Source organism: Cynocephalus volans, chromosome 2, assembly GCF_027409185.1.
Source record: "Cynocephalus volans isolate mCynVol1 chromosome 2, mCynVol1.pri, whole genome shotgun sequence".
Lineage (NCBI taxonomy): Eukaryota > Metazoa > Chordata > Mammalia > Dermoptera > Cynocephalidae > Cynocephalus > Cynocephalus volans.
The window spans coordinates 141,676,810-141,703,696 of NC_084461.1; the positions used below are offsets into that span (position 1 = coordinate 141,676,810).

At 41.5% G+C, this 26,887-nt stretch overlaps 1 protein-coding gene across 1 annotated transcript in view; it reads left to right on the plus strand.

Annotated features, from left to right (window-relative positions):
• ADRA1B (adrenoceptor alpha 1B) overlaps positions 1–26,887 on the plus strand; it is a 44,747-nt gene that overhangs the window by 16,278 nt on the left and 1,582 nt on the right. The window lies entirely within an intron of this gene.

Sequence of the window (26,887 nt, forward strand, 5' to 3'; positions counted from 1 at the left end):
GAGTAAAAAAAACTAAGTTTTTTTAGTGTGCTGGGTGTGATGGTCACATGCTTGAAAAATATCACACTTTAACGTTTCTGGTGGTGTTTCTTTTAAAAATTGTTTTAATATTTGATTGTGTGATATTTCAGTCATTCTCAAAAATTAGTTTGAGACACCCATGTATCCTCCACCCAAATTTGACAATTTTAACACATTGCTAAATTTGCTATGCATCTTCTAAGAAATGAAATGTTACAAGTTAAACGGCCTCCCACCCCTCATCCTATTCACCTCTCTTCTTCCCAGAGGCAACTATACCTGCTGCCTGTCACGATACCTGTGACAGAGTGGACTCTCTTCTCTATAAATTCTTAACTGTGTGCTCTAAGAAGAAAGGAGAATAGTGGTCAAGACTGAGGCTCTGGATGTAGTCCTGGGTTCAAATTCTGCTCCTGATCCTTTACAAGCTGTATGGCCTTTGACAAATTGCTCAACCTCTCTGTTCCTCCTTTCTCCTCTTTCTAAAATGAAACAAGTAACACCTATTTCACTGTGTTGTTGCAAGGAAGAAATAAGTTTATTCATGTAAAGCTGTGGTTCTAAACCAAGGACAGTTTTGCCTCCCAGAGGATATTTGGCAACGTATGGAAACATTTTTGATTGTCACACTGGGAGGTGCTACTGGCCTCTAGCGGGAAAGGCCAGGGATGCTGCTATACCTCCTACAATGCACAGGACAGCCCCCCACCCCAGCAAAAAATTACCAGCCCGGGATGTCAATATTGCTGTAGTGGAGAAACCCCAATACAAAGCATGCTGTCACTTCACGAGAGTTCAACAAACATTTACTCAACAAACCCAATAACATAAATCATTATAATTTTTTTATTTGTGAAACATACATTATCTCACTGGTATCAAGAGAGTTGCCCCTTCTTGAGAAAAAGAATACTAGATGGCAGGCACTATTTCTTCTGCAAGTCTGAGAATGTCTATCCCATTTGTTAAATCAAAGTGGTTAACTTACTAAAAATGCAAAATTTCAGTCTGGTAGATTAATTGGAAGTTGTTACTTGGAGCCTAATTCCTTCTTGCTGTTGGTGAAAAACAAATTATATCAACACTTTCAGCCACAAAATTGATTTATTTAAACCACAAATATCGCTTCAACCTAAACAAGCCCAGAGATTGGCAATAAATAAATAAGTAAACGAACAAACAAGGCATCATAATTAAGAGAATATTTTTGGCCCCTGTTTACTGGGACTGGCTCTCAAGGGCTCAAGAAACCACAGAGGCAGAGTAGAAAATAAGAGGAAAGGAGCCAGAGCTCTGCCTCTCTGATTCACCCCTGGTTTAGGTGGACTCAGAATATTTTGCTTGTGGCCATCCCGAGAATCAGAGCTACCACCTGTGTTTGTTGGAGGGCATCCACTAAGAGAGGCCTTACTCAGTGAGTCTCTGCTATGGTTTGGACATGATTTGTCCCCATCAAAACTCAAGTTGAAATATGATCCCCAGTGTGGCAGTATTGGTTGGAGGGGCCTAGTGGGAGGTGTCTGGGTTATGGAGGCAGATCCCTCCTGAATAGATCACTGCCTTCCCTCGACGGTGAGTGAGTTCTTGCTCTGGTGAGAATAAATTAGTTTCTGCAAGAGTGGGTTGTTAAAAAGAGTCTGGCTTCCCCAGTTTCCCTCTTGCTTTCTCTCTCACCATGTGATCTCTTTGCACACACCTGCTCCCGTTCCACTTTCCACCTTGAGTTGAAGCAGTGTGAGGCCCTCCCCAGATGCAGCTGTTCAATCTTGAACTTTCCAGCCACCAGATTGTGAGCCAAATAAACATTCTCTTTATAAATTACCCAGTCTCGGCTATTCTGCTATAGCAACACAAAATGGACTAAGACAGCCTCCGTGTGTAGTCCCCAGCCCAGCAGCGTCCACATGGCCCAGGAACTTGTTAGACATGACAACTCTGGAACTGAATCAGGAACTGGGGGTGTAGCCAGGTGATCTGGGTTCTCCCAAGCCCTCCAGACAACACTGATGCATGCTCAAGTTTAAGAACCGCTAACCTAATAAGACCCAATCCCACCCGCAACCCTCCCCACTGCAGTCACGCGGATCTCCAATACCGTTCAGTAGTGGAGGCGCCACTGCTTATTGGCATTTCCCTTGTGTTGGATGCTTAACGCATATTCTTCAACTTTCACAGCAAAAATATGAGAAAGATACTATTATCCACTTTTCCAGATGAGAAAACCACAGCTTACAGAGCATGAACAACTGGCTCAGGGTCATATCTACAGAAAAGGCTGGAACCAGGATCTGAATCTGGGTCAGCCTAACGCCAACGCCTATTCTTTTGACAGGGACATCACACTGTCCACTGATGATGAAGAGATCAGCACTACCCATGCCAAATTGTGAGACCTGACAAGTCTGTCCTTAGTGCCCCTCAGTCACCTGTCCTGGGGTTCACCTGGCCTCAGGTAATCCTCCAGGGATGGTAACCTCCAGGGTCCTGATACTGCCCCCTAGAGGCCAAGACTCCTCACACTGCAATGCTCTCCTAGCCTTTCCCTTTTATTGTGTGACTCTGAAGCTGACCCAATCTCATTGTGCTCCTGTTTATCACCTGTAAATCAGTTGTAATAATGCATTCATATTAAGGTTGTTAAGACAGTTAAATGGGATAATAAATGTGAACATGTCTAGCCCAGTGCCTAGTGCAGAGTAGAAACTAATTAACTCAATTTTCTTCCATCCTCCTCGACACACTATCAAAACTATTCCACCCGAGGTTGATTCTCTTGAATTCTCGTTTATTGACCAATTAGGTAAAATGATGAGCTAATCCTCACTGAGGTGTTAATTCATAATAATGCTTTTGTGTTTGTCTGCAAAATAACATTTGCATTTCAACCAGGGGCCCTTAGTCCTCGAAATTTTGCAGCCATGGAGTGATTAATGATGGAAATGTTAGGGAATATGAAAGGCCAGTGGGAAGAGATTTTCTAGCATGGGAAGCCTTTGCCCACCCCTCATATCACTCCAATATCATATTACTGGACTCAGTGAACAGAGAATCCCAGATGTATTAGTCCGTTTTCTGTGGCTTATAACAGAATACCAAAAACTGGGTGATATATAAGAAAGATAAATTTATTTCTTACAGTTTAGAGGTTGGGAAGTTCAAGATTGGGGGTGCATCTGGTAAGGGCCTTCTTCTTGGTGGGTACTCTCTGCAGAGACCCATGGCAGCACAGGGAATCACATGGTGAGGGGGCAAGAGTGTTTTTATGTGCTCACTTGCTCTCCTTATAAAGCCACCAGTGTCCCTCCCATTATAATCCACTCATCCATTAGCCCATTAACCCATTAATCCATGAATGGATCAGTCCATTCATGAAAGCATAGCCCTCACCATCCAATCACCTCCCAATGTCCCCACCTCTCAACACTGCTACATTAGAGGCCAAGTTTCCACATGAGCTTTGGAGGGGACAAACATTCAGATCATAGCACCAGAAAATGAGTAATGAGACAAGAAAGGAAAATATGCCTTTAAGGTTGCACCTGGCTTTGAAGAGAAAAAAAATCTGAATCTCAGGATAGTGTGAAAGATACAAAACTGAAATCAAAGACTAACGGGTCATTTGCCAACATTTAATACAATTGCTTGGGATCTGCGTAGTCAAATGTAATAGAGCTTCATTAAAAAGTAGTGATAACAACTAATAAGACCCTAATTAAATTAGCTTTCACTGGGCAAGCTGCTCGTGAAGTCCTAATTAGGTTATTTGCTGACACTGGTCTAGCCTGAAAACAAAAGACGACTCTGTAATGTCTTGTGATCACTCTAGTGATGCCTAGAAAGCCAGGTCTCTGGCCTTGTACAGGAAATGTTAAGAGGCTCAAATTTAGGGGCAGCCAGCCCACGATTATCTTAGCTCTCCAAAAATCATGGTGTGCAGCCGAGTGAAATCTCTTAATAGGTCCCACTGCTCTTAGGAGCCAGACAACTTCAAAGAAGGAAAGGGCATTTAAAAATGGAAACACCAAGAATTTCAGTTTACAGATGAGGAAACTGAGGCCGTGTGAGAAGTGATTAGTCCAAGGTCCCTCAGCAAGGGGCAGTGTCCCCACCCCTTTAATCTTTTTACGTCATGATCTGGAATAAACATAGAACCTGGGGCAGCTGGTACAGATTTTCATTTAGGAAGGGAGAGGGAAACAAACAGTGATGGATTCTCAGAGGCTCCTTGCTTTGAAGCAGGGTGTGTGTGTGTGTGTGTGTGTGTGTGTGTGTGTGTGTGTGTGTGTGTGTGTGTGTGTGTGTGTGTGTGTGTGTGTGTGTGTGAGACAGAGAGACAGAGAGACAGAGAGACAGAGCGACAGAGATGTGTTCAGAATAGTTCAGTCCAAGGTAAATTGCTGACCTGCTTACACTGCATTTGCACTGCTACCGCAGTGGTCTTCTGTGAACACAGATCTGGTTGTGCCGGTACCCTGCTGAACTACCCACAGGGTGACTTCTGAACTCCTGAGCATGGCAGAAAAGTCTGTTCACAATTGGAGTCTAACCTACCTCATCGCTCAAAACTGGGCTTTCTTCTCAAACAGATCAGAATCCCAGCCCTGTCCCTCACCAGCTGTGCTACCTTGGGCAAGTTATTTAATTTCTCTCAGATCCCATTTTTCTGTCTCTAAAACAGGGATGACATTTTACTTATCTCATTGGGTTAATGGGAGAATTGAAAGACTAGAAGTCAGGCAGCCCACACGTGGCGCATGCTTCTGCAGCTCTGGCCACACAGGAACAGTCTCACTGCCCTGAACATACTGGCTCATTCATGCCCCTAGCCTTTGCACATGCTGTTCCCTCTGCCCACAATGCCCTTCACCCTTTTCTCTGCACCCTGAATTCTTCCAATTCAGATGCCAGCTCAAATGTCACTTCCCCTTTGCAGTCTTCCACGACTCCCCAGGCAATGGCTACCACTTCTCCTGTGCTTCCTCTGCCCTCACTCCACACAGTCATACCTTGTCACACTAGGCTAAAATGAGCTTGTTGATGTTCATCTCCCTCAGGGGACTGGGTCTCACCTGGCACACAGGGAAGACTCAGTTACTAAATAAAATTTAATCACAGGAACCTGCAGAGGAACTCTGAGGAAGGAACAAAATAAGTTCTAGTGTTAATCCTGCTTTTTTACTGAAATTGAACTACAGAAAAATTCCGTGTGTACTGACAAAGATTCTTCATTTGATCAAACCTTAGTCAGGTTCCTGATCCTTCTCTTAGACCTATTTGTGCACTTCCTTGTAAAATCCAGCTTTAGCAAGAATCATGCTAAGTGAGTCTAGCAAGAATTGCCCCACCCTTGATATCTGATCACCCTCAATATCAAAACGTGTTCCTCATCCCCTACCCTCCCCCAGGTGATGTCTGACCAGCTTGGCTTGCCTTCAGCAAGAATCCTTTTAGGTTGGTTTAGCCAGAATCCCCCTTACACGGATGTTCCCTCTTAGGAATTTTCTATCCACTGACCTTCACCCTTCTCCTTGGCTATAAATTCCTACTTGCCCATACTGTATTCATAATTGAACCTAGTCTCTCTCTCCCACTGCAAAATCCCATTGCAGTGGTCCCTATACCTATCTCGATGGTCTTGAATAAAATTTGCCTTACTGTGACTTAACAAATATCTTTGAGTAAATTTTTCTTTAACAGTACACACGTACACACAAACACCCCCCGCACACTTACACACACATATGCACGCACACACACACATCCAAGATATTAGCAGTAATTATCTGTGGCAGTTTTTATTTTCTTCTCATGCTTCTCTGTAGTGAACATGTATTGCTCTTGTAATAAGAAAAAAAAAATAGGGGCTGGCTGGTTAGCTCAGTTGGTTAGAGTGTGGTGTTGTAACACCAAGGTCAAGGGTTTGGATCTCCGTACCAGCCAGCTGCCAAAAAGAAAAGAAAATGGAGACAATTCTTTAAACCAGGTGAGCTAAAAGGAGATACATAAAATGCCAACTTTCCAAATACATCCCTACAAAAGTTGAGAGTTAACCTGAATTTCAGTGTGGTGCTGTTCTGATTCAAAGCATCACAGTCTCTAAATGTCTTCTCTGTGATGTCTGTGACAATAGCTGGTTCGGAGGTGCAAGGTGCACAGGAGAAAATGGATTACTTCCCCCATATCTTTATGGCACCCTTTTGGTGAGTTTTTACAGAAAGGAGAGGATAAGTACTGTGCTATCCAATACAGCAGCCACTGGCACATAAAGATAATCACATTTAAATTAATTAAAATTAAATAGAATCAGAAATTCAGTTCCTTAGTTGCAGTAGTCACATTTTAAGTGCTCGATAGCCACACACTGCTAGTGGCTACCATATTGGACAGCACAAATTTAGAGCATCTTCATCACTGCAGAAAGTTCTACTGGACAGTGCTGAGTTAGTGTGCTTCTCAGCTTGCTCCAAACATGGCTGATGATATCTCAAGAACAAATACTTCCATTTGCTTCACGAATATGTTCTTTCTTGTTTAAAATATATACATATATTCATGGCAATATAAAATGGCACAGCTACTTTGGAAAACAGTTTGGCAGTTCCTCAAAGTGTTAAACATAGAGTTGCCTTATGACTTGGCAGTATACACCCAAGAGAATTGAAAACATATGCTCACACAAAAACCTGTACACAAATGTTTATAGCAGCATTATTCCTAATGGCCAAAAAGTAGAAACAATCCAAATGCCCATCAGCTGAAGAATGTATAAACAAAATGTGGAAAGTTATTTGGCAAGAAAAAAAAAAAAGGAATGAAGTACTGATACATGCTACAACACAGATGAACCTTGAAAAGGATTTGCTAAGAGAAAGAAGCCAAACTCAAAAGGCCACATATTGTATGACGCCATTAATACGTAATGTCCAGAACAGGCAAATCCACAGAGAGAGTAGATTGGCATTTGCAGAGGCTGAGCAGAGGGGCAATGGAAGTGACTCTAATGGTGTCTTTTTGGGGTGATGAAAGTGTTCTGGAATTAGAGGTGACACTGTACAACTCTATGTATACTAAAACCACTGAATTTTACACTTTGAAGGGTGAATTTTATGGTATGCAAATTATAGATCAATAAATCTATTTTTTTCTTTAAAAAAAAATACTCTTCTAGTTGGGAAACAACCTAAATGTTCATCCACAAGCAAGTGAATAAATGAACTCTGACACGTCCATGCAGTGAACTATGATGCAGCAGTTAGAAAAAATGAGTTAGATCTGTATACTACTTAAGAAAAATCTTTCAGACAAATTTTGAAAGAGAAAAAGCAAGTTTCAGAGCAATATGAAATGAATACAGTATGAAATGTTACATTTAAAAAACTCAAATATTCTATATTCTAGGAGTATATGTACGAAAATGCATAGGAAAAAACTGGAACAGTATGCACCAAAAAGATAACAATAGTTACCTCTGCAAGAGCGGCCTAGAATTAGGAGCAGTAGTTAAAGGGTATGTTCTTAACTTTTACAAAGAAAAAGATTCATTTAATACACATGTAATTAAAACCTCTCTTTATTAAAATAAAAACATAAATTAGATAATCTCTGTGAAAGATAAAGAGAAATACAATAAAGAGCAAGTTTCAAAGAAATAAACTACTTGAGTATAATTAGGTACCGTTTCAGTTTATTAATTGAGCTCTTGTGTTCTCCCAGAGAAAAGCACTAGACTCTTAAACTTTGCTTAGCCCTGAACTCTCTAGGGCTAAAAATAAACCCACAGGCTAACTCCTCTGGTTTAAGACCCTGCTGAAAGAGCCCCATACCCAAACATCCCTAACTCCCTAGCTCCAACCTAATTAAAGGTCATTAGTGAGATGACTTCCTCTCTGTCGCCTGTCATCACCCCTCCCTAACCAAATCTATTTAGGCAATGCCTCAAAATTCTTTTCCGCTTCCTGTAGCCTGAGCCTATACCGAGATGATTGAGGATACAGTGTGTGACCTACTTAGGGAATTTTTTTTTTTCAGAGGTTGGGGAGAGGAAGAGATTTGCTTTGCATTTCATTTTTCCCCAATTTTTTTCCAGTCTTTTTTTTCCAGATCACAAGAAAAAAAAAAAACATTAAAAAAAAAAAGAGCACACTAGAACACTTTCTCATCTTGTAGCTAAAATTCCATGATGATTTTCTTCCAATCAGTGTATTGTTACCTGGGTGACTGAGTTACTGCACAATTGGCTTTCATTCTCTCTGACCCTCACTTCTCAGTTTTTTCTTCTGGGTTCTCTCTGTCTTTCAAATCAATAGTTCTTAGGCTGGCCGGTTGGCTCAGCAGGTTAGTGTACAGTCTTGTAACACCAAGGTCAAGGATTCAAATTCCCTTACCGGCCAGCCACAAAAAAAAAAAAAAAAAAAAAATCAATACTTCTTTACCATTCAATGAAGTTCTTTACCCAAGAGTTGCCCATCTATTTATGTCAGCATCTTACAGAGACCACATTAACCTTTGTGAACTTAGACTCTTACAGTAGGCAGGTCCTGTTCCCTTCTGAATCTTTGAAGCAGATTTATTAACAAAACACTTCCAAAGATACCTATTTACTCAGGATGCCCCAGGAACAAATGTCCCCATTTGTGACAGCGAGAGCCAATCAGCCTTCTCACTGGCTACCATCTCCTGGCTTGAGTGTTGAGCTCCCGTGTTTTCGTTTATTCCCTATTTGACCATGGTGCGGTGTCCTGTGAGCTGCTCATTCTTCTAGATACAAACTCCATCTGCAGTGTTTTTTGAAGAACGATCCGAAGTAGCACGAGGTCTCTGTTAATCAATTAATTATTGTACATCACACAGAGAATGGCTAACACTTAGTCAAAGAAACATCAGAATAATGCTGGGAAACCTGGTCTCTTGACAGTCTGTGTTACCATTTCGTCAAAGTGCCTCTAATAAAAGATGATTGCTTGGTCTTGATAAATGAATCAGAGAGGCCTCTGGTGTGCATGATTAACAAAGCCTAACAATTAGCACCCAGGGAGCACAGCCACCATTTGTACCATGTGCCAGGCACTGTGCTAAGTGCCTCACATACATTATCTCCTTTAATCTTTACAACAACTCTGGGGGCAGGAGGAGAGGCTTATGATTAGCCTAATTTTACTGAAACTGAAGTTCAGAGAGAGGCTCCTAAAGATCACATAGCCAGAGAGCTATGAAGTACCTTCTACGTGTCAGACACTCATCAAGGCACTGTAGATACAAGAGTTGTTGAACAAGACAGACAAAGCCTCCACACTTATGAAGCTTATAGCGTTGGGGGGTGGACACAGGCAAATAGTACATAGATAAATGAACAATATGATATCAGATAATTGTTAAGTCCTACAGAGGAAATAAGCTAGGGTGGTGTGCTAGAGAGGGGCAGAGGAGGAAAAATACAGAAAAAGTGTGAGAAGGCTGAAAAGGAAGGACTCTGAGGTCATGGGCTGAAACCTGAGTGACTATGAGCCAGCCACACAGGGATCTGGTGGGGAACCATTCCACGCAGCAGGAACAGGAAATGCAAAGGCCCTGAGGCAGGAATGCATTTGACATGATTGACATGGAAAATGGTAGCTAGACTGCTGAAGTGGAGAGAGGGAGAAGGAGACAGGTGACAAATGATGCCAGAGAGGAAGGTAGCATGGACATCCTATAAGGCCTTGATAAAGAGGTTAGAGTTTTCCCTAAGTGTAGTAGAAAATCACTGGAGGGTTTTTGGAAAGGGAAATAATGTAATCTGATTTTCATTTTTTTAACTTTATTTTTTATTAGCATATTCATTGTTACAAATCATACTTATTCTTTATGCCTCTTATCCAATCCCCCCCCGCCCCCCTTCCCCATCCTCCTTCCCACTGTCTTTCATTTTTAAAGACCTTTTCTGTTAAGTGGAGAATGGATTGTAGAGGCTAAAGGGTGGAGTCAGGAAGGCCAATTGTGAGGCTGTAGCAGTGGCACAGAAGCGGGAGGATGGTGGCTTGGGATCATGCTCTGTTCTTGCAGATAAAAATCTAGACCATCCAGGAAAAAGTGTGACCCAGGATTTGCAGAGAATTCTTCACGTTCCTCAGTAAATTGACATGAGACATCTACAGAATTTGTCCCACCTCATACTGAATGTGCACAACATGTGTGCCACTTATTTATGTTTAAATACACTTCTTATCAATGTGTGACATACATGCAGAGAAGCACTCCGATCATAAGGCTATGCCCTATCAGTTTCCACAAAGCAAACACATCCTGTAAGCAGCACCCAAAAACAAGAAAGAAAAGATTATCAGTACCCCCAAGATTATCATGCACCCTTCCCCACAAGCACTGGCATTCCAAGGGTGTGTCTGTCATGTGTTTTTGCCAGAATAACCTTCTCTAAATCTATTTTCTCAGTCTTACTTAACCCATGACCCCTTTTTCTAAACTGAAATTTGTATGTCCTCTGCAATCAAGGATTTTCTTTTACCACCAGCCAAGATTTGAATTTTGTGTTCTGTAATGAGATCATGAAAATAACAGCATTTTCACAGTTAAAAATGACAGTATAATATTGAATATGTTTTTTTCAAAAGACATAAATTCTCCCTCCTAGATTCTGTTTTGCCCCCTCTTAAGAATTAGAGCTCACACATAAACGTGGTACAAATTCTGGAAAGCCTGCAAGTTACCTTGTCTAAAAGAGCAGTCTGGAAATCCAATGGTACAGACAGTAAGACTATGTGAGTTTGTAACACAAAACGAAGACATGACTTTAGGGCTTTGTTCGGAGAACAAGACACACATGGAGAAATAATATTTACTGAGCACTTACGTCCCCAGCACTGACCTAGATGTTTTAATACTTAATCTTATTTAATCTTCACAACCCTTTGAGGATGGTCTAATTCTCTCCATCATACAAATAAGAAAACCAAGGCTTAGAAAGGTAAAATAATTGACCCAAGTTCTCAGGGCTCATGTGTGGCAGAGCTGAGCTTGCAAACCAGCTCTGTCTGCCCCCGAATCCCATGCTCATTCACTCAACCAAAGCAGCCTCTCTCATGCTTTTCTTCCTTGAATCTGCGCTAAATAGATTGAAAATGTTGGTCTCAACACTTGGCTGCTGCAGTAAGTCCCATTTCTTCTAATGGTTTCCCTTTTAAATTATTTTTTAATACACTGGCTTTCAAATTAACAGTAAAGCTATTCATAAATGAAATGGGGGACCCGGCTATGACATTGCTTCTTTCCAGAAAGCAAATGCTATCTTTAAGCCTGATGAGGTTTAATGCTGCTGTAAATCTAGTAAATAAATGAATGAGCACAATTCAAATCGCCCCAGCCTAAAGTCCGGCTACTTGAAGAACTCAGGAGCTATGTTGCGTCACCATGTTATCCAAGGAGCCAGCAATTAACAAAGCAATCTAAATTAACCATGCTAACATCTCCAGGAGAGGGATTCATGTTCTCGGGCTTTCTGGAAGCTCTTCCAAGCTCAAGCTGTCTCTGGGTTCTTTGACTTTGCATCATGAAGGGAACTGATTTGATCAATTACATTGCTGCTGCCTAATTAGTAAACATGGCCACACTTGCCCATCAGTTTCACAGAGATTAAACTTGGGATCCTGACTGAGGACCAATTTTTATAGCTGAAAGTCGCTGTACTTTTCATCCTCAATCTATACTAAATTCCCCTGAGTTAATCATAACAGGCCTTTAGCCAGGGCCAGGGGACATGTTTTCAAAGTCTAGATAGCTGGGCCTTCTGCATGCTCCTGCATTACAACACAGATTATTTTGTGAAAGCCCCTTAGGTTAAGAAGCCTTGCTTTTCCCCACGTGCCACCTGCCACTTCTCACAAACACTTTTCCTCTCGCCCTTTCACTTGAGTTTCCCAGTATCTCAACAAGAAAGAAGGTTCAACTCCCATTATCAACATAAAGAAAGGAACCTTCACAAAAATGATTACTCAAAACCACAGAGTGTTTCTCAACCAAGTTTAGTCATCGTTTTTTCAAAAAATAACTTTTTCCAGGTTGGTTTTGTCTTATTGCAAGATGTTGTACATGTTAATTGTAGAAAATGTAGGAGATACAAAAAAACGAAAAGAAGATAATAAAAAGCCACCCCTCAAACATAACCACTGAAATGTTTAATGCATATTTATTCAGCCATTTCTCCAGAGGTTATCATACCTACTATTTTATAACCTGCTTTTTGTCTTTTGACATATGAACTTTTTCTGATCATATTCAGTAATTTAATCTTTACTGATTGAGATATATCATTAAGCCAATCACTTTTGTTGGCTATGTGGGGTTGTTTTTCATCTTTTAGTTATGATAAATAATGTGACAATAAAATCCTTGTATCTAAATATTAGTAGCTAACATTTATTTTTTATTATTTCTCAGATGCTGTATTAAGTGTTTTACATGTATTATCTTGTTTAACTCTCCCAAGAATCCTATGGATAAATAATATTAATTCCATTTTACAGATGAGAAAACTGAGGCCTAGAGAGGTTGGGTAACTTGCCCACAGTGACATAAATAATAAGTTTTAATGCTAAAATTTAACTCAGGTCAATCCGACTCCAGAGCTAGCACTCTAAGCCACTAAAATAATTCTTAGAATTGTAACTTCAGGGAAACTAAATACATAAAACTATAAGGCCTTTGAGTCACGTTACCCAATTGCCCTCCAGAAAGCATGCACCAATTTATACTCCCACCAATAGGATATGAATGCCATTCACCTGCATCATCACCAATGCAGGGTACTGTTAAATTTGTACTGTTCATCAGGGAAAGAAGCCCAGTCTTCAAACAGCTCATTTACGCTCTCAAAGCATGCATGCAACCTGTTCGCTGATACAAATGGCGATTTTCTTTACCTCAGTGGTTCTCCTTTTTTTGGTACATGGGCCCTTGCAAAAATCTGATGGAAGCAGCTACACAGAAAATGCACCTGTGAACATCAAATAACCACTTGTTTTTCAGTAGTTCACAGACGCCATTAAGAACTTCTGTGCTTGCCAGAGGATGAATGCATCAGCTACACTGAAACTACAACTAAAAGCAGGACAAAGAAAACCAGTCTTCAAATGTTGGCTTTACCAGATTGTTCCTTTTAACAAACGTGCAGCGTAAGGAACCAGATCAGGAGAGACTGAAATAAAATGTCCAGGCACTGTAATGGTGCATCTGCCATGTGCGGGGAGGTACCCAGCTCAAGACTCCCTCCTGAGGCCGTGCTGTCCTCCACCAACCACCACGACCTCAGAGCAGATGGGCTGGCCAGCAAGGCCTGCCTCCACTTGTGCACTTCAGCAGCCCCAGAAGAACATGCCTGGGGCCCTCGTGCCAAATGCACTTCTTCACACACTGGTGTTTTTCATTCTCTCTCCTTGCATCCCACTCCTTTATGGTTTGCTAAGCCTTGTCCCAGATCAGTCAAACCTCCACCAACCTTACCAACCCCCTCCTGTCACAAGCAGTGGATTAGGGCAAGCGGGGAGGGGAGAGTGAGGTCCAGGGCCTCACCTGTCCATCTGCTCTGAAAGCTGCTATGCCAGGCAGATTTTTCTGTGAGCCCTCCTTAGCCTTAGCACATGCCTCTGGAAGTAACGGTACCATTCTTCATGATGATCCACTGAGGCTCAGTGACATTTTCAGAATTGGGGGTGGAACATCTGGTCCCAGCCTGCACAGAAGGAAGTAGGTAGAGGAATTAGCAAGCTTGAGTGAACCGCCCGTTGGGGTGACCCAGTAGAGAATTGAGCTCTGTCGAGATGGGCAGGTCAGACCACTGTGAGACACACACCAGAAATGCAGACAGCTCCTCAGGCTGCAACCAAGCTTCCCTGGCCTGGCCGCCCAGTGGTGCAGCTACTTTTGGGATCTCATTGTGCACAAGCCCACTTCATCCTAGTCTGAAATATGGGAAGGTGGTGATGGGCACAGAGCTGTTGTGCCCTTTTATTGCCTGGCTTAATTCCATCTTTTCATCTCTATTTTATTTTCCATCCTATGAAAACGTATCATTTGCCCTATCCTCCTGCTTTTGTTCTTGGCATCACTGGTCTACAGATCATGGAAGAATTTGAGAGTTAAACATCCCTTCTCCCTCCACCTTCTCGGGTGCCAGGAACTTACATTCACAAGGCCTTGAGATGGCATGAAAACAACCTTTCAATGATAAACAATTATAGTTTCTCCTGGATTTGGCTGGAGAGATGAGTCCACTGAAAACTTGTATATCCACACCCAAACACGGTTCTTCCTTTTCCCTCTGCTCCTTCCACTCCCCTGTGGAATCTGCTTCACTTTCTTAAATTTCCTTTTGGTACTGGGTTTCTTGTTGACTTGCCTCACAAGGTCAAAACAACATTAGATGGGAGAATAGGAACTCGAGGGTTGCAATGAGACAGCTCTGTGACTCTGAGCAAATTCTCTTCTAAGCCTCGATTTCAACATCTGTGAAATGGGGATGATTAACCATACCTCCCACATGGAATTGTTTTGGGCACTGAATGAGATCGTGCATGTTAGGGGTTTGTTATAGCACTTGCCACCTATAAGCTCTCAATAGAAGGTAACTGCTCTTATTATTGTTGTTATGAAATTCAGATCATCACCCTCTTCTGTATTTTCTTTGAAAACATCATAAAGATTACATTCATTTCTAACTACTGTGAGAGTCAGCACACATTCTCCACCTTCTTTGTAATCAGGACACTTGTAGGAAGTTAGGTCTCCTCTCTCAATAGCTAAGTAACCTTCTTAAGTTACAGGCTTTCTGAAACACACTTGACTAATGGCTATTACAGCCCCACCCCAAAGAAGATGCAATTCCCTGCCCTTCCAGCTCGTGTCTCAAAATGTGTGAAGATGGAATTGTCTTTGCAGGAACACTCTTTGAAAGTAGCAATGTGACATAGTGCGTCCTTCCCAAACTATCCCCAACACTCATACCTCCATCCCTGCGTGTAACCAGCACCTCCTGTTTTCTTCTAGAGAGCTCCACACTGAATGTTCCAGGGGATTTACAAGTCTCCCATCTGTGGGAATCAGCACTGGGTAGCAGAACACCAGTAACTCTGGGTCAGGCCTGGGATTAAATCCTGTCTCTACCACTGTGTAATGCTGAGCAAGCTCCTTAATCACTCTATCGTTTTTTCCATCTGTAAAATGGGCAGAATAATTGTAGCCAACTCATAGGCTTATGGAGACTGAATAAAATAATCAGTGCAATCTGCTTCCTGAATCAAGGTTATCTCCTTGATGAGAAGCTCACCCCAGTTGCAGGCATCTAGTAGATGTTCAAGAAAGACTTGCTGTAAAGTGGAGCAAAGCTTGGAGGATTCCCACTGAGAGGGATAATTTAAAATCCTAGGTAGAATTGAGAATTGAGTCAACTGAGTTTTATTTACACAAAAAGAAGTGGTAAAAATCATATTATCTGAAAATCTAGATTTCCTTTGAGCAAAGGAAGTGTCTTTGACCGGGAACATCCTTTGTTTAGAGGTGAAAGTGAAAGACGAAACCCATCTCTCACCATCACCGTCCCCAACTCTCTCCTCCTCCACAAGGTTGCTGCCAAAGCTACCAGAAAAGAGAACTGAAAGCTCACCTTAAAAGAGACATAAGAATCTGGAACTTCTGGAGCCATCTGGGAGGGAGGAGAAGGGCAGAGATGGGAGAGGGAAGGGAGGGAGCACAGCACAACTAGTTCTCCCAAAAGCTTGGTGCCTTGTTCCATTCAGGCTGCTATGACACAGTACCGTAGACCAGTGCCTTGTAAACAACAGACGTTTACTTTTCACAGTTCTGGAGGCTGGAAGTCTGAGTGAGGGCCCTCTTCTGGGCTACAGACAACCTTTTTCTCCTTGTATCCTCACATGGTGGAAAGAGGGCAAGAGACCTCTCTGGGGTCCCTTTTAGAAGGGCACCAATCGCATTTGTGAGGGCTTCACCTCCCAAAGGCCCCACCTCCTAATTCCATCACACTGGGGGTTAGCATTTCAACACATGAATTTTGAAAATCTCCCACTTGGTGTGGGTGATTTCTCTCTTGTGGAATCATTGCCTCAACATGGTGTAAGCCCCAGAGGCCATCAGGAGAAATGGAGCCCAAGAGGCAGGAGAGGCTACACTGAAGTTAGTCTCCCTGCTCCACTCCAGGAATCCAGAGATTCCAAGGGAGGGCTTGGAACCTCCAGGGTTATAGGAAAGGGAACGCATGAGGTAATCTCACTTAGCTTCCAAGGAGTGGGAAGGCCCCCGGCGTCTGTGCTACACATATATAAAAAGCACAAACAACAATATTAAACACTTTTTTTCATTGAAATTCTCAGAAAATATTCTCATACAGCAACAGCCAGCCCTCCCAGCTCCACATCCTACAGGACATCTCCGAGTCAAGCCATGAACTGCACGCCAGGCTTTGCCGCCTGGAAGGGTTCCCAGCTGCAAGGAGCCTTGGATCTGTAGGAAAGGGCAGGACTTGCGGGGTCACCTCATGGCATAGCTGTGGACCTAGACTGAGAAGCAGGGTCACGCCCCACTTTGCTAGCACTAGAGAGGGCACACGTTCAGCAGCACAGACCAATCCTTTCATTACGCGGTACTTGTGATATCAGACAATGAGCTTGGCTCTCGGGACACAGAAAGACAGAAAAGGGTCTGGTGAGAAGACAAGACACCCTAGAGACCGTGAACCAGCACCATTCACCCTGTGGTGGAGAAACTCTGAGGGCTGCAGGTAACAAGGAAAGCATGAGTCCCAGGCATGGCCCCCACAGGGAGAAACATGTCCCAGATTGGGCTAGGCAAGTAGAGAGATGGCATAGAACCCTCAGAGATCCAGGGCAAATCATTGGATATAGGACAGGTTTTTGATTCCCACCAGCCAAAGGATAGGACAAGGGGCTGAGTCAGAAAAAGGAGGGCAGGGAAATCAGTAACAGCCGCTGAGAGAAGGGATGAAAGGGATTGCACAGAGCCTAATGGCCTAAGTGGCCCAATCTTGGCATTTTACTGTCTGACTCCCCAAGGCCAGTAATTGGCCCTGTTCTGTAATGGAGTTTTTCATCCCAAGACACCCGGGCCTCTCAGCCAGCCGACAGGTTCATCCACTACCTCAGAAGAAAGGATCAAGTTTTGTGTGGCCTGTTTGTAGGTTCAAAGAAACTCTGGCTGGAAGTATATTTGAACCTTCTCCTCTGATTTCTACTCCACCTATGAAGGGTGAACACAAGGCTTAGAGTCACAGAAGGAAGGGACCCGGGTAGTTAATGCAACCCTCTTGTTTTGTACATGGAGAAACTGGGGCCCAGAAAGGCCATGACTCAGCCTAAAGGTCTACTAGCTACTAACCCTTGGCTGGCTCTATTCCCCTATATTTCCAACCTTTCTTTCTCAGTGTCTCTCTCTCTCTTCCTCTATCTCTCTGATTATAAACGCAGTATTTGCTCATTGCAAAAATAATTTTAAAAACAGAGTACAAATCTTCACATAAACCCATCATCCAGAGATAGCCATTATGAACAGCTTAGTGCATATTTACCCAGATATTTCTGCTGTGAATATACCAAAGTGTACACACACACACACACACAAACACACACACAGTTTTTTATAGAAATCAGATCATAAGCATTCTGTCCTGAAATTTGCTTTTTCCTACTTAATCCTGTTACGGACCATTCCATTATAAACTTAGCTTGCCATTTTAATAGTTGTATAGTTTTTTATTGTATGAATGTTACACAATCCCCTATTGTTGGAAGTTTAGGTTATTTCCCACGTAGAGGGAACATTCCTGCAGTTCCTTATGCTTCCATCTTTGCTCTCTTTCAAGAGTACTTCTGCAGGATAAATTCCTGAATGTGAAATACTTGGATCAAAAGCCATGCTCATTTTAATTTTATTACATAATACCAATTTTCCACCCAAAATTTACACCCCAACCCAGAATGTATGAAATTTTCTGTTTTCCCACATCCTTGCCAAATTGAGCATAAGCATTTTTAAAAATATCTTTTAAACCAACAGACCTAGAATATCTCACTGTTTCCTAATTTGCATTATTTATTTTGTAAACAATTTTTTTCCATTAATTCGTTGGATGTCCATTGTACTTATTCTTGTTATTTGTTCATCTATATGATTTGTTTAGTTTTTATTGAGTAATTTTTCTCTTGTTAATTTTAAGGAGAGCTTTGTGTATTAGAAATATCATCCCTTTTACTGTCATGTGAATTACAAATATTTCTCTCCATTCTGCTTTTAGCTTTGTTTTTGAAGTTCGCAGGCCTATAGAAATGTCTAGTCAAATACATCAATACATTTCTTTATAGATCCTGAATTTCTGTCATGCTTTAAAAGGTCTTTCCTATTTTAAAATAATAAAAAATATTTACCTATATTCTCTTTTAATATTTAATGATTTTTTTTATATTTAGAATCTTGGCTCTGTCAAAGTTTGTTTTGGTGTAAGAAATAAAGTAGGGAACCCAGCCTTATTTCTTCCTAAATAGCTATCCTGTTGCCCAACACCACTTATAGAATAATCTATTTTTTTCACAAGCATTGAAATGGCATATAAAATTCTCATGAATATTTGGTTCTCTTTCTAAACTATGTAACTTCATTGATCTTTCTGCCTTTTCCTGCACTGCCTGCTCTAGTATCTTTTTAATTACTATGGTTTTATGATAGTTTTAACATCTGTAGGAGTGGGTTTACCCATTTCCCCCATAACTCACCCCCACTACTCTTCTTTATTTCAATTGACCTAGATATTTTTCTCATGGTTATTTGTCTGTATCCCATATTCTTCTATATGTTTGGTTTTGGATCATTTATCTCCCCTCCCCACCACCATTAAAAAAAAAAAAACTGTTAGTGTTTAACAGTTTAATGAGATGTTTTGAATTTTCAGATTAATTTAGGGAGAACCGAAGCTATTTTGGATAGAGACTTTCTGTACCAAAGCAAGCCATGTCTCTCTATTTATACCTGTCTTCTTTTTATGCCCCTTTATAAAGTTTTATAGCTTCTTCACATAAGTCCCACCAATGCTCAGTTTCTAAAAGTGTTCTAGAGGGAAATTGTTATTTCCAGTGAGGTCAAAGCATGAAACGAATTCAGTTCGGCATCAAAGATGAACCCATAAGAAATCATTTCATCTTATTTACTCCCAACTCTGGGCTTAAGCCAGGAGGTAGCACCCCTACTGGAAGCTGGAATGTATCAATAAATTAATCAGTGGGTAATCAATGGGCATTGACTGCATGCCCAGCACCACGCTAGAAGTTTAAGACACAGTTCCCATGTTTAATGAACCTTTACAATGCCTAAAGAGACAAGAGACACATTTCTTAACAATGGTGTTTTGTATGAACCCATGTACTATAGACTCTGTTTGGTGGAAAATAAAAAATAAAATAAAGAGAGCTGGAGCAGTCTGAGAAGGTTTCAAGGAAGAGATGGGAACTGAGCTGGGTATTGGCACATGTTTACCATTTACATAAGAGGAAGGGATCAAAGTAAAAGAAGGTGAATCAATCACCAATCATTGGTTCAGCACCTACTATGAACCTGATACTGGATTAGGCACATGAAGAGGAGTTATGTGTTCAAAAAATATTTTTATACATTCACTATTAGCCAAGCTCTGTGTTGGGTGCCAGATAAACCAAGACAAGTGAGACTGACCCTGGCCTCAAGGAGCTTGTAAGCAAGGGAGATAAACCCTTAAATAAATGAGTTAAACAGCTGTTATAATAGAAATATGTGGAGAGAATAGCAGAGACTCTTAATCTAGAGACTGTATACCTCTTGGGTGTCCATGGATGCGATTCAGCAGGACTGTGAGTCACTGAAATTATATGGTGCTAAATTATCTGCTTAACCAGTATTGTCAGTATTGTTAACCACTGGAGTGGAAGGAAACAAAACTCTTGACTTCTAGATACTTGTGTTTTAATAACCAGATAAAATAAAGACACTGCAGAAAAACACAAGTAAACAATTCTGGCCTTCCCCCAGCCCAGAAATATTTTAGTAGGAGTTTAGAAACAATATTGTGTATTATGGAAACTGTCCAGCCTTGGGGCCAGGCAGATTTGAATTTGAATCCTAATTCTACCACTTAAGGCTGTGTGATATTGGGTGATTTCCCTCCTCAGAGCCTAGATTTCTGCATTTGTAAATTGAGAATTATAGAACCTACCCTCCCCTCCTGCCTATTATGAGGATGAAAATTAGGTAAGGTGTGAGAGTCACTTGGATCTTAGCAGGTCTTGCTAAGGAGGAGGAGAGAGGAAAGAACATCTCAGACACATGGCTGGTGCAAGTAAAGGGAGAGTGGCCAGAAGAGTCAACATGTTGTGGCCAAGTTGAACAGGTCTTAAATTCTAGCCTAAGCAGTTTGAACTTTATCTTCTAAACTGTAGGAGCCACTGGAGGATTTGGGGTAAGGGAGTCCATCCCATGGTGAGGTGGCTCTCGGCCCAGCCTTTGATCATCCATGCATCCCAAGACATGCAGGAAAACATTTTTAGAATCTAAAATTGTAACGTGGGCTAAGGCAATATTTCTGTCTTCAGGATCTTTTTTAAAAGCAGATTCTGATGCACTGGATCAGAGATTCTGCATTTCTAACAGGCACCCAGCTGCTGTTTATCCATGAACCTGACTTCTAGTAGCCAGGGACTAACATCTTTTAGTTTTATTATTTTTATCACTATTATTATTTATTTTTACATGTTGGCTGAGTGCCTGTAACCTGTCAGTCACTGTGCTAGGCCTTGGGCAGAGACAGAAGAATCGGACATGGCCTCTCTTTTTAGAAGTTCACGGTCTAATCGGAGGCTATAAGTCATAGATCTAGGCAACTGTAACCCAAGGTAGAAGGTGATAAATGCCACATTTTAGGTTCAGAAAAAGTGCTTTGACAATTCAACAGAGAGAGAAATTATTCTCAGTTAAGGGAGAAGTTGCCTAGTGTTTAAGGAAATGAACAGAAACTTCTTTTTCTTATTATTAAACAGTGAGTAAGAACCCAGGTTTCAGAGTCAGATTTTAATCCCACAATTTACTATGCATGTGGCCTTGTTAATTTCTTAAGCCTCAGTTTCCACATCTGTATAATGAAATTCACAGTAGCAGGTCTGCATTAGAGAATGTTTGTAATTATAGTACCTAATAACTGGTTTAGGAACCAGTTATTGTAAATGGTGGCTCTGGTGATTATTATTGTTTTCAGTATTTGCTTTAACACTTTACATGGGTCTGTTGGCCTCAACGAGGTTGTATTTTTTGGACAAGTTTATGATCTCAGTCCAGGGTAAAGTAGCAAATGAAAACAGAAAAACCTCAAAGGAAATTTCCAAATCAAATGAAACCTCCTTTTACAAAGCTGGTGCTGAAAGAATTAGCAACTATTTTAAATTTTTCTAGTTTTTATTGGGCCAAACTGTTTCAGCTGGGGACACTTGGCTTGGCTGAAGATATAACCAAATGCTCCTAACAAGAGCAACACTGAAAAAGAGTTCCACGTCATTTACAAGTTGATCAAAACGGTTTCACCAGCCACTGGATATCCCGAGATCATCAGTTTGTCTGATGCAGACTGCAAAATAAGTAAAATCAAATTTATAATCCTAGAGTCTCAGGATGTCAACACCCAGACAGATGTTAGAAACTACACAGCTCCACACTGGCATTTTGTGGACCAGATAAATGATGCTTCAAGTCCCCGTGCCTTCCTGCAGTCTCTAAGCCCGCTCACTTGTTCACTCCTTCAACCAATATTTAGTAAGGCCTACAGATGTAGAAATACATAAAGAATGAAAAGATCCCCATCCATGCCCCACAGTAAGGGGATCAAGGTGGAGGAGTCAGAGGGGTGGGCACAGACACAGCAGGAATTAACAGAGGAGCCTGCTGGGCTTAACAGAAGATTTCATTTTAAACCTCTCTTCCTCTTCCCCATGGGGGACTTTGGTCAGGTGCTGCTATCCATCTGAGTCTCCATTTCTTCATCTGTAAAATAGGAAGAATCTCACCTTGCTCATGGAGTGTGCAAAGATGAAGTGAACATAGGACATAAGGAAGTTGGCTGGCACATAACAAGGACCTCGTAAACACAGCATCTTTTGGTTTGTTTTTCAACTTTTAAATAATATTCATTGGATTTTTTTCAGTTACAGAAGTAACTCAGGTTTATGGAGAAAATTTGGAAAACACTGAAAAGCACAAAGAAGGAAAATTCACCCATAATTCCTTCACTCAAGGATAAACACTGTGGATGTTCCAATTTATATCCCTCCAGTCCTTTTATATATAAACATATATATTTTGTTTTCCTGTGAGCTGTATTGTTGGTGATTAAGAGCCTCTGTTAGAGACTGCCTGGATTTGAATACTAACTGTCACCCACTAGCTCTGCGAGCTCGGGCAACTTCCCTACCAAGTCTGCAAATTAACCATGGCTTCCAGGACTGTGCATGCAGGCTGGACACACAGTCAAGGAGTGTTGTAGACTACAGTATGAATGGCATCCCCTAGAGCTGTGCAAGGCACAGTCATAAAGGGCTGCCCTGGGAACAGTGACTTTTTTTCCCCCATAGTTATGGTGTATTACAGGGAAAGGATACAGATTAATATCAGCCAAGGGAAAAAGCACTTAGGCAGAGTCAGGAAAAGTACCAAAAGTGGAGCTTCCAGTGGTCCTCTTCCCCTGGAATAAGGAAAGTGTCATTTTCCCAGTGGCATCAATGTGTGATAATACACATGAACTACTGCCAACTAAGGAATTCACCAAGAGTTGATATACAGAGTCTTTACTGGGGATCCATCACATAGGCACAGTTGACTGCCCAAAAGGCTGGTCTCAATGATCAGCCCCTTAGGAAGTCAAGCTGGTACTGCATGACCCAAGCTGGTACTGCTGTGGCTCAAAGCCCAAGCATAAATCAGATTGTTACCATATGGCTGACCCAAGACACGCAGACAAAGACATTCCTATCAGGCATAGTACTCCAAGGGCTTAGCGATTATCTCCCATAGTCTCTCTGGGCTAGGCTAAATTTTTTACTACACAGGAAGGGAGAATTTAGATAAATCTATGATTAGAACAATAATGAATCACCCAATAATGGATGATCAACAAGCCTGAGACTGTATTGTTCGAGGAAAAGTAAGAATTTGTCAGTTTCACAGATAATTTTTATTAAAATACCTGCTTCTGAGAAATAGAAGTGGGTATTCAGGATGAGAGTATATGGAGGAGTCAGATTGTTTGGCAGATTGCTGACATTTTCTAAATAACTTCTTCAATTCTCTTAAAATTGCCTATAAGATTAGTCAGCATGAATACTCCATTGATTGAATATTTCCTGTAATTGATTGTGATTTTCTTGATTTCTCAGATAAATCAAGTGCTAAACCAGAAATGAGTCCTGTAGCAGTTATCTCTTGCTGTGTAACAAACCACACCAAAATTTAATGGCTTAAAAAAACCATCTTATTTGCTCATGATTCTGTGGGTCAGCCTTTTGGGCTTGGAAACAGTGACTGTTGAAGGAGTAATGGGCATTACAGTGGTTAAGCATTTAGCCCAGTGCCTGGCACAGAGGAAGAGCATGTTAAATGATAGTTACTATTCTGCAAATACACCCTGTGGTTTTGAAGAGTAGAAGTCACAGAGGTTGAGACCTTCACTGCTCACTGTCTCCTGTTCAGATTTGTTAAATAGCACCTTAAGACATAACAATTACAATTCCTTGAAATTGATACAACAAGCATACAGAAAGGACATTATTGGGAGGGAGGGGGGAGAGGGAGGAGGAAGGGAGGTTTCAGTAATGGGTTAAAATAATCAACCACATTGTATTTTGACAAATTAAAATAAAATAAAATATAAAATATATATATAGCAAAAAAAATAAAAATAAAAAATAAATAGCACCTTAAGGATGACCTTCCAGGAGCATGTCCCGCCAAGAAATGCTTCTCCCTGTGCAGATCCTACTCAGCATTAGCCTTTGATTCTTGCACTTCACAATCTCTCTAAATCACCTTGGGCACTAAAGCCCAAGTGACCCACAGTGACATCTGTTCCTCATTTTATTCCTCCTCCCCAAGCTCCACCTCCTACTCTCCCCCACTCCTTGCATAAAGAGTAAAATAATAGAATTGCCTCACCCAGGTAGTGAGCTTTCGACCCCTTTCAGCCTTTTCAGAAATGTTGTTTCATTTAATCTATTTAACGAGTCTAAGCAAGAGGCTTCCGGGAGGTATCAGAGTGGAGCCAGCATGTGGTTTCGCAGGGCTGGATCTATACTGCAGGTCAAATTTGCTATGGATATGGGTGTTGTGCAAGATAGTTTGAAATGACACCTGGAGATGGCACAAGAGACTCTGAGTTACATAGAAGTCATTGAGCAAATATTTATTTCGCACCTACTATGTGCCAGGGGCTGGGCTCTCCAGTGAGAAAGTGATTCCCTTTCACATCTCTTTCAATTCCTTAAGTTCCTCAAAGAGGAATGCCTCTCAGTTTAGAGCCAAAATATCTATAACATCTTTCAAACCCTGCTAATCTCCCCTTGAGAAAGAGAGAGCAGGCCTCAGGCCTGCCACAGTATGGAGCGATTCAGAGGCACTAATATTGTTTTGTTTTCATCTTATTTTTCTTTACTATGACCTTTTACTTATAGAAAATGATTTAGGTTTTAAAATAGTAATAGAAAGCTTCCTCCAAAAATGAGTTGATTTAAAGAAAAGCGTTAAGTAAACAGTGGCCCATGTGGTAAAGTGACTGGTACTTAGCAAGCCTTAGACTTTAATGGATGAGTTTTAGCCCTTTGAGGGTTACTGACTTCTTTAAGACCCTAATGACTGCTATGAACCATCCCCCCAGAAAAATGCATAAATGTTGCATACAATTCCAGTGGGTTCAGGAACCATGTGGAGCCCATCCTTGGAAAGAGCACCAGGATGTCCCGATGCCTGGTCAGCACAGTAGACCTCCTTCTCTTCACCATCATTGTAGCACTGGCAATCATAGCAGCGTTGGCAGTGGTAATAGCAGCCGTGTTCAAAGCAATAGTAATAGCTGCATTTATTCAGTGCTTTCAACATGCCAGGCACTTACCAAGCCTAAGTTCACGACACCCACGCAGGAAAGAGCTATCACCATGCCTGTTTTCCAGGAAACTGAGCCTCACCAAGCTCAAGGAGCCTCTCCAAGATCAAACAGCTGAGAATGCCAGGGCTAGGATTTGAACCCACATCTACCTACCCTTGATGTCTGAACAGGCCCCCAACCACTAAACCCCACTGCTTCGATAAATGTTTATTAAATCAGATGAATGGTAACTTGAACAAGTCCTCGTGGCTTCCCTGCCACTCACCAGCTGAGTGACCTTGAGCAAGTCACTCACCCTCACTGAGCCTCCAATAAGGAAAGAGTCTTCTCAATCCTGATAAGCCCTGATCCTAAGACACAGGGCAAGGAACAACAGGATCATTTCAAGAGCAAGGGAAGTGGAACCAGGCTCTGGGACATGCACAGCGAGTTAGTGGTTCTGTCAAAGAGGTCCACACAGATCTGACTTCCAGCACAGAGCATGGGTCTTCCAGGAGCCCACGTTTCCTGTTTGTGTTTGCTCCCCTCTCCCCCCAAGTGAAAGGTCTGTTTGGGTATCCAGGGAAAAAGAGCACTGTCATCCATCCTTTTACATGGCCAAGAGGCTCGGCACCTCACCTAATTGACTATGGCTTCTTGGCCACCACCAGGGCAGGCTCACAGCAAACAGGGCCTCTTATCCTAGTGTTTTGCTGGGGGGACAGCATGAAGGGAGCAGGGAGGAGCGAGGGGCTGAAATGCTTGTGGCATCCTGGCACTCCAGCCCCTGACCCACACTGCCCCTCTGTGGTAAGTCTAGGGAAGCAGGCACACCCCAGCAGGGATGGGCAGGGCTTCCGTCTCTGGCTTCATGGAGACTCTAATTTTAAGGCTGGAAAGGACCACTCAATTAAAGAAGGGCAACTGAGACCCAGAATGGGAAAGCAATTTATCCAAAATGATACGTGGAGTTACCAAACATAGGTCCCAAACATAGGTTTCCTAAAATTAGGTTTCCAGCCCAATCGGTGATGGTACAGGTTAAATGTGCTTTTAAAACATTTTTTTCTTTTTGTTTTTTTATATTTTTCATTTTTCTACAAAGTGTTATCAATAGCACATTTTAAAAATATATACATATTTCATGTTCAAATATAATTTAGTTTAAATCCCAACTATATTACAAACACGCTATGTGACCTGGAGCAAATCATTTAACCTCTCCAAGTTTTAGTTGCCTTGTATTAAAACGGAAATTTTTTTAAATTTAATATTACCATAAAATGTTTTTTGGATGTCAAATTCAAAGGGGTGAGTTAATCATGTTTCTTGACTCATAGCACTCGTCGTCATGGTTCTATTCGGAGCTTCTCTCTTAATTCTTATTTCCTTTTCCCCATTCCCATTTCCTCCTGCCTCCACCCCTAGGCAGAAATTCTGCTTAATGTGTTCTTTCAAATTTGAAAGTGTTTTTGCAAAATGCATGTGGTTGTTTGCTGAGTTTCTTAAATAGTATTATGTCATAAATCTATTTCCTACTGTTTTTCACAAAAAAAAAAAAAATGTATTTAAGATCTTTCCGTATTGTTGTGTGGACATGTCATCCCAGGCCTCTAAGTGCTACATAATCTCCATGTATGCATCCACCCCATTCTATTTTTCCCAGGGAGGGACACCCAGGTCTTCTCCAATTCCCTGTCAATGCAAACA